Raw genomic sequence first — 9,289 nt, 5'->3', positions numbered from 1 at the left:
GTTTCCCGCAGCTCCCGCTTTGTTCCTGCTGAAATACTTGCTTCTCAAAGCTTATTAAACTGTCTGTAAAGCACCTTGACTTATTGTGATAATGACCTTTTATTATTTAATTAAGTGCTTTGTCAGGGTACCAGCATGCTAAAACCTCTACAAATAGAGGAAAAAAATGGTTCCTGCCTCAGAGCATTTGCAATCTAACATGTTACACAAATATACAAAATTGTGGTACTGAGCTTAGATGAACAGCTTACAAAGAAACCCCACCATTTAGAAATTGCTCGTGATGCTTTTCTCTCTTACAGGAAGGACTGAGTAGCTTTAGTAGAGTGAATTAAGCACTCTTGAAATACCTTGGCAGTATTTTCCTTTTCTGCCCTTCATTCTATCCGAGAATGCTCTGGAGGACCAATTTTACATCAATATCCTAAATCAACATGGTTGAAATTGGAAAGAAATTATATGTCCCATGTAGGGTTTAGCCTGTGAAGTGTAAATGAGCAAGTGTTGGATTAGATATTTACTCTTTCTCTAGGAAGGTCCCTAGTGAACCAAAAAAGGCATTATTTTTTTCTTAACCAAGGAGAATTCATCTGAGGATTAAAGCTTGTTATAACACAGTACCTCTTAAACTATCAATAGGCTGTAACCTGGGACATGGGGCATGGTATCATCCATCCAGTACATCCTTGGACTTGGTCAAACGAGAAGAAGAATGTCAGTTTGCTTTTATAAAATGTATGGGTAACAGGTAAATTTTTTTTTAATCAGTGCGGCAATTTGGGTCTCTAGCATTTGAAATTCTTAAAGTTGGAATATCTGCCACCTGGTGGTGAACTGTTTCTCCATATATACTGTGTATAAAACACAATTTACAATTTCAATATAAGCACAGTTTATAACTTCAGTAACACCAGTAGGCAGCTGGCACAAGATCCTCAGTTGTTCCATGGGCCTGCAGAGATCCTGTCACCTTGAGAGATCTTGCCCAGCATCTTAGCTGGGGCAGTATTCAGCTTAGAATATCTCCATTCAAATCAAAATGCATCGTCACTGATGGCAGTGTAGTGTGTTCACGTGTAAATGTGCCTGTTTTCTCTCACCTTGTGAATAGCACCTTGTTTTTAGATTAAAATAAGGTTAAAACAATTTTAACTACTAATTGTTTCAAAAGTTGAGAAAAATAAGAGCAACTCAATTATTGTTCTTTTCCTGTTCCTCTGCTTACAGGCAAATGTAAGCTGGCAGGTTCAGTGCTAACCTTATTCATATTATATATACATATATATATGATATATAGAATATATGATATGATTATATATCCTATATCATGAGATATATATACACACCCACACGATATTTTCATGATATCATGATATTTTCATGATATATGTCTGATATTTTCATTCCCAGGCTGCAAATCATTTGGAATTGGAGCTTCGGGTAGACAAGCAGGCATTAGCCAAGTGCCATTTTCAGACTAGAGGAGCATTTTTTTATGTTACTCATGTAATTCCAACTGATAAACTGACACCAGGTACTGTCTTCTATTTGACAGTAATAACAGAAAGAGGATCTAGTTCTTTTTAGCAGCAATCCTCTGGTATCCACAGATTATTAGCTTGCAAAATGTGGCGCCTGGTCTATTATCACTTAACTGAAGTGCTTTTTTATTGATGTGCTTTTCTTCTAGGAATAAATGGTGCCAGTTAGTACGTTTGATCATTAAATCTCTCTTCTGCCTTGGAAACTTACAGCCGCAGGGAAGGCAAATGTGATGACAATAGGGAGGTACAAATGAAATACTTGTTTACAGGTTTTTTTTGTAATTCTGGAGAGAAGGACTTTGTGTTCACATGGCTGGAGATACAGACTCCTGAATAAACCCAACTGAGGAATGGTCCTGCCAGTTTTGTATTATAAAGGTAGGAAATGGTGCTTGAAATACTGCTGTGGGGTGAGAAATCCCACTGCCAAAGGAATGGCTGGTCCTGCTGCAAGAGATGTTGGGCATCAAAGCTGGAAGAAATTACTTAAAAGGGCTCCTGTTACAAGCATTGGTTTTAAAGGGTTTTGGTGGTTTAGTGGTTGTAGGGAGTTTAAAAAAGCCTCAGGACTGTCTTCTCTCCAGCCCTCACCACACAAGCACGCTCCCAGCAGTGTTGGCCCCCAAGCTTCTCCTCTCCCTGGGTAGAAACCCATTATTGTCCTACTCTTACGCTGGAGCTTACAGCTCTGGCTGTGGCGTACGTGCCACAAGACACTTCAGGTAGATTCCCTACACATTTCTTCTGGAAGTTTTCCATCAATAAAGGAAGAGGCTGGAACCACATCTCAAACTCAGGAAAATCTGCATGAAAAGAAAGTAACACAGCCCACATGCTACCCTTACCTACATGCTTAGGGCAGGGCCTTTTTCCCGGTGTCCCCTGCCTCTGGAGATGAGAGGGGCTACGGGTCTTGGCTTCCCTCTCCCGTGTCTTCAGGGAATGCCCCATCTATAAACCCAACTCCCTGATTCCAGCTTCAGTCTTGCCATGCTGTGAGGCCAACATTGATGGGACATCCAATGTGACACTCCAATGACACTTCAGTGAAGCTATTTTTAGGTGTTGGTAAGAGTGAGCTTTCGCAAGCTATCTGCCTCTTTGTGTCTATGTCATTAGCTCTACCTTGAATTAAACACCTCGTAAACCTATATCAAACAACACAATAGCAATGAGGGAAGCAGAACACGACAGCCAAGTTCCCCCATATGAGGAGCGTTTTTCTTTTGAGAGTTGGATTGGTCTTTTATTCCTTGAAATCAGCAAAGTATACCTACATAAATGTATGTGTGTGTGCGTGTGCACGCAGGCATGTGCATATGTATGTATATAAATGCATTTAATATAAAGGCTTAAATGCTAGTTTCAGCATTTCAACACCAAGCAATGCTGAAGTAAAGGTCACTCACCTAGGCTGACTGGAAGAACCAGCATAAGAGCTCGTAAAGGCTTGTACTAATTAACTTAATTGTCCTTGTGGTCTGACATTGCAGGGTCAAAGCCATGCTTGATGCTGAGTTTCTGCTGTGCCTATGCCCCCGACTTCCATGAGATTTATTCACACTTGCCTATTAGCCTAGACCTGATGTCTAAATTTTGTGATTAAAACTTGTCTAATGTCTATATTTTAACTAATTTACTCTGCAATTGTTGCAATATTTGACAGAGGCTTTTCTTTTGCAGAAAATTGTAAAATTCTGAAGAGTAAAATCTCCAAAAATTTTGCATAGAAATAGAAGAGTTACAATAGAGTCTGATTTCCCATTTTCTTCATAGGGAAGACATTGTGTCCATGAGACACTTCTTAATTCAATGTAGTTCTCCATGCAGTAGGTGTGTATCCTGAACAATGCTGTTAATCTGCTTCTAATCACCCAGAAGGTATGCAGAAGCTTTATTGGCATTACCCATTTATCTGATTTGTAAGTTAATGGAATACTTCTAGTTGGAGCAACCTACAGAACATTGGAAATTATTTTCTATTGGCTGTCAAGGAAATGTGGGAAATACAGCATCTACCCAAAAGTAACAATATACTGTCCCTGAGCAGGTTGTCACCACAAGGAGCATTCTGTTCGTCGTAAAATACTATTCTCATCCAAGGTCTGCCGGTCTTCAGACTGCACTCTCCCAAGACTGGAAGAGCACCTTTCCAAATAAAAGTGGTTTATGCTAATGGAAATAGGTAATGAATACTAAAGTATTTGATAGACCATTTGTTTGGGGATAGCAAGTCTTTTAGGTTTCCTTCTCTGGACCTGAACTTTGAGAACTATCCTACTCATATTCTCAAGGTTTCCAGACCGTTTCAGGGTGTCTAACAGTGTTAAATACCCTAGGGCAAACAGGACATGTAGGAGCACCCCGATAGTTCTAGTCTGTTACAAATGCTCCAAGAGTTGTAGTCAGGCTGTAGCCTCTTCACTCTAGCAAGAGAAGATGTACATCTCTCACAGGAAAGAGTCCCTTTTTGTTTGGGGATAAAGAACTATCAGAAACGAAAAAAAGAAAACTCTGAAAACTTTTCATTTTGGAAAAATACTGAAGTGGTGAAGAGATGAAAAATAATTCATGTATCTATCGCTTCCTCCATCCAGAATCAGGGAAAGAAAGCATCTTGGCTGTACCTGCAGCCTCCCTGCAAAGAGGAGGAATCAGCAGGCTCATCGATACAGGGGAACTGTAAAAGGCTGATGGAAGAACTGATTTAGGACCTGACAGGAATACATTGGATTGATTTGGAGATTGGATGTGCAGAAGTAATTGCTCAGTATTGGTCAGAGCTCCTGCAGCACGAGTGTCAACACCATCTTTGTCAATAAATCTGGCACAACTGATTCTCATTCACATATATAGTTTGAGAAGGGTCTGAAGGAGAAAAAAATAGACATAGAAATGCAAAATATGTATATATTTGTAATAATCATTATTTAAGAGTCAGTTCTGATTATTAAATATCTTTTAATGTAAACATGATTTATTTATTTTTTACCTTTTGGGGCTAGAGACCCTAAGAACAGAGGAACTGCAATGCTGGAACCAGTTTGAACCTGTGTTTGATCTAAGTCTTGTATCCTGCTTCCAACAATCATCAAAAACAGATGCTTCAGAAAACTGGGGAAGAAATCTCTACTAGTGATAATAACCCCACAAGATAAAAGTCTTCCTATCCTTATTACTTATACCCTTAAGCATGAGGGTTTGTATTTATCATACACATTTTTTAATGCTACGGTATGTTTTCATTTTGCATGTAAATGTCTAACCCTTTTTTAATGCTGTAGAGCCCATGGCCCTTGCCGATCCAGGCACTAGCATTGAGAAGTATATGCTTCAGTGCAAAAGGTAAGATGTAAATAGAAGAGGTATGATAGGAGCTGCATTTTAAAACAGAATTCAACAAAAAAAGTTGAATGTCAGAGTGCAGCCGAAAGAGTGGGCTGTTTTGAGAGTGTTTGTCCCCCAGTTTGAATGCTGTAGCCAACACAGGCCAGCAGCAAGTGGGCTGTGGGAGACAGGCAAGGCTCACCAAGTGTGGTATGCAGTGGGAGGCTAAAAAGAAGTAAAGTGGGTGAGACAAACCATGAAGATCAGAGACGTGATCTCACATGGATACAAGTGCGCAACATATGGGATCACAAGCTCATTTCATTCCCTAACCATTTCTACCTATTCTGATGTTAGCTGTGACAACTATATAGATGTGTTTTGGTGCATTTGTTCCGTGTATTTTGAATCTGTATTCTCTTACCCTTGCATCTCATTCAGGATTGAAGAAGGCAATATTCAAGTTCTCAGCATAAAGAGCAGCCAATAAAAAAAAATCGTTGTGAGGTAGTACTAGTTGGCACTTCTACGAAGCAAAGTCTAAACATATTCGTTTGCTCCATAACTTTTTTTTTAATATTTATTAGGAAAATAGAGAAAACACTAAACTATTAGCTAATTTTCAAATTGGATCAGTTTTGCTTCCAATTTAGAAGATTACAAAAAACTCAGAGCAAGTTGTTGATTATTATTACTTGCAATATCAAATCCATTTTAAATTATAAATGCCATGAATATTTCAATGTGATGTGTAAATGTAGGAGCAGTCCTATGACTGCATGAAAATTTCAGGCAGTTTTCTTCTGCAGTGTTTAATACTCAGAACACGTAGACTAATCAGATGATGCCAATAGTCTGAATGCTGTATTATATATCACTAGCTCACTGGGATGTAATTAATACGTATCACTAGGCAGGTAAATAAGTCTGGATTATGCCTGGCTGCTTGAGGGAAATTGTATCTGTGACTGGCTGGCTTTATTCAGTCGCAAAAGAGCGAAGAGAAGGATACAACCATGTACTAGACAGTCTCACTTGATGGCTAATCCAACAGGCAAGATCTGACAAACCCCCATACAGACGTGGGTGTGAAGGCTTCCCAGTCCTCAGTATTTGTTACCGCCAAGCTTAGATGGCTCCTCCCTCGGTAGCCTAGGGTTCTTTTGAACTCATGTCGGCCACTGAAATGCCCACAGTATTTGAGCATTTGTAGGGCTTCGTTTTGAGTCCTGGATTTTGCTGTGGGAGTCAACTAGGAAAAAGTTAAACGTGGCAACGCCAAAGTCCATTTGTGGATCTGGGCCTATACTCATATGCTTAGGCTCAAGCTGGCTCAAAGCCTCTCAGAATTGTAGCTTAATTTTGTGTAGCCACAACAGGCCCATGACTGCATCGGTTATGGAAAGCAGAGACAGAACCTGGAAAAAGAAGTAAGATGAAGAAAGATCCAGAAAGCTGGGATTCGTGGCGGTGTAGAGGGGCCCCTATACACTGGTCTGTTACTCGGTGGCTGACAGTGGTGGGAGCAGCTAGGCAGAGCTACATCTGTAGTGTTCTATTGACCTTTCTCTCTTCCTTTCTTCCAATTTGTTGCCATAAGCAACTGGATATTTTGGCTACATCTAGCAGCAAACCTAGACTCACTACTAAAGCTCTAAGGAGACCTATGAAAATAACCAACCAACCAATGAGTAATTCATCAAATGTTGGAATTATTTTAATTGATTTCATGATACGCTGTTTAGTATTAAGTTAAGTGTATCTCCTGATTAGGAAGTCTGTTTTCCCTTATTATTCATTTTTTAGCTTTTGTGTAAAATGACTGCGCTTTCTTCTTTTTAATCTTCATAAAATAAAAGGCTTTTATCTTCCCGGTACATCTAGGAAGAGGTCTTTTTAATCAGTTAAACCCAGAAAATTCACACCTTCACAAACACAGGCTCTTTACCTGGTAAGTTTAAAATGAAACATTTCTGATAGCTTTTGATGGCCTGATTAGACTGGCGCGAGTGTGTGGGTTGTATCTGCGTCACTCAATATGGGGCAGTTTGGAGAGTTCCCGGACATACCTCCCTGCGACAGCAGAGCTCTTGGAAGTACAGATGCCCACAGACAGCCTGTTTGGGCACATCAGGTGCCATCCATGCTGTTCACTGTCCTAATGGTACATACTCCATTAACTCACTGTGATTGAGCATGTGGGGTCCTGAAATTCAGGGGTACGTTTTTTCACCTTGCTGCTCTATTTTGGGAAAACATCTATACATGTGATAGCCAACATCTATGAAGTAGTGCAACTGCTCAGCAGTGTCTGTAAAGTGAATTTAAACACACTGGGAATCTATCTGGTAACTTCAGAAATGCAAAGCTACATCAGAAATCCTCAGTGCAGGACAGATGCACACCTCTTGCTTCTGGTCAACTTCTCTACTTGTGGTATAAGCAAAAGTCGCATATTCATGAAACGCAAAACACAATTCAGTGTTGTCATTTGACCTTGTAACAGTAGAATCTGGAGTATAATCTCAGTTGTGCCTCTCAGGAGATAAACTGTAATATCCATAAGGATATTCTTCACGCATGCTATGAAGTCTAGAGTAACAGACATTCCGCAGCTATACTCCTCCTGATCCCCCTTCCAGGGAGACCTTCTAGCAGGGGACAGCAAGTGGTAGCTTGCTGGGAAAGATTCATATTGCCTCTTTTATCGTCACTGTGAACTGCAAGAAGAGTCAGGATCCAGGCTTCCTATGCTCATTTGTCTCAATGAAGTGAGGAAAATTGTGGTAAAGGACAGAAGATGGTTAAACCCACAGTTTCTCCAACAGAGTAATTCAATATAGCTGTTCAGTCATTGACATACTGTTCCTCACTTTCTCCTACATGTTATTATGAGGGAAAAAAAAAATCATTAGTAATCAGTGGATTAACTTCTCTCCAGGCTACAGGGCAGCTGTTCACAGTTGTTTTTTGTTATTGAAAACTATTGGGTATTGTGCCTTTGTTATGAGATTTCATTTCTCTCCTATACATTACAACTGACTGAAGGTTTACTTCTAAAGGTCATTTCAAACTGTGGTAACACGGTAGACACATTTCCCCTCTGAACTACAGCGACGGCTTGACATTGGGAGGTCATGTTTGGCCAAGTGTTAATTACAGACTCCATCAGTTTTGCAATAGTTGAGGATAGGCCACCTGTCTAGAATTTTTTTCTCTCTCACTTTACCCATTTGTGGAAGATCAACACCACAATTAACAATTTAGCCATATTCAGGAACAACTGCCGTTTTTAAAGATACACGTGCTATGTTACAGTTTATTTTATTTAGAATGTGCTGGTTTAATATTTTCTAGCCTTATTGATTTAGTACCCTTGAATTTTCCAGTTACCGCAGCTAGTATTTCAAAACTGTCAAGACAGAAAATACCTGTCAGATGATGGAAGTCCAGCATAGATTGTAGTCACTGAAGGTTTGAACATAGTCATGAGACATCAGAGTGTACCATAACAGATCATACAGCTGATAAACCCATATTCCATTACGCATTCAGAATTGTCTTTCCCTCTGTCCTTTCACAACAAAGCAGGAGAGGCTTCCTGAAGTCCACCTGCAGCAGGAAACAAATATTCAGCAATTATCTGACAGCATGAGGGCAGCACTTTCTGTGTGATACAACTGACTACTCGGTTAGACCAAGAGAAGTTGGGAGGTAGTTCAGGAGAATTGTTATAGATGAAGTACAGCTGACAGGGTGACCTAGGCCTTGGATTTTTTATCATTACATTGTCTGCCTTTGACTCTTCAAGAATCTTATGCGTTTGAATTACAAGTTCCCGTGGCAACTCGCATGTTGTAAAGGACCAAGCGCAGCAGCACAGAGTGGCCCAGGGCTGGTGCTCAATACGCATAGGTTCACAGTTTGACTGTGAGGGCAGAGCTGAAGGGACATCTAGCTGTCTTCTGCTTGGCCAGTGAGATCTTTTACTTGACATGTCACCTGCAATATCTGATAGAGCAAAACATTACACCACCTTAAATCAAAATGGGAGGAAGCAGTATCTTCCTCACATTAAATGACTTTCAAGAGGGCAGTAGGGATAAGGAGAAATTACAACTGATGCATCCTATTCTTATGTTTTAATGTGATGTTCGGCAGCACTGCCAACATTGTTGGCACATCGTTCTGCACTAATCAAGCACTCAGAAATTCTGAATCTCATCCAGAAATTTTGATATGACCCTGGAAATCACGAGAGTTCAAATAATTTTCAAACAAGTTTCTCTTTATTTGTTTACCTCGGTTCAAATCATTACCATTCGACTCCAGTTTTTCTGGCATGGAGCTTGTAGAAATACAAATGGCTTCGGCAAAACACCAAGTGCTGCGAGAGCCAGTGGCCACGGACGCGCAGG

This window comes from Fulmarus glacialis, unplaced genomic scaffold (assembly GCF_000690835.1).
Source record: "Fulmarus glacialis isolate BGI_N327 unplaced genomic scaffold, ASM69083v1 scaffold45336, whole genome shotgun sequence".
Classification (NCBI taxonomy): domain Eukaryota; kingdom Metazoa; phylum Chordata; class Aves; order Procellariiformes; family Procellariidae; genus Fulmarus; species Fulmarus glacialis.
Note: the sequence above shows the minus strand (reverse complement) of the source record.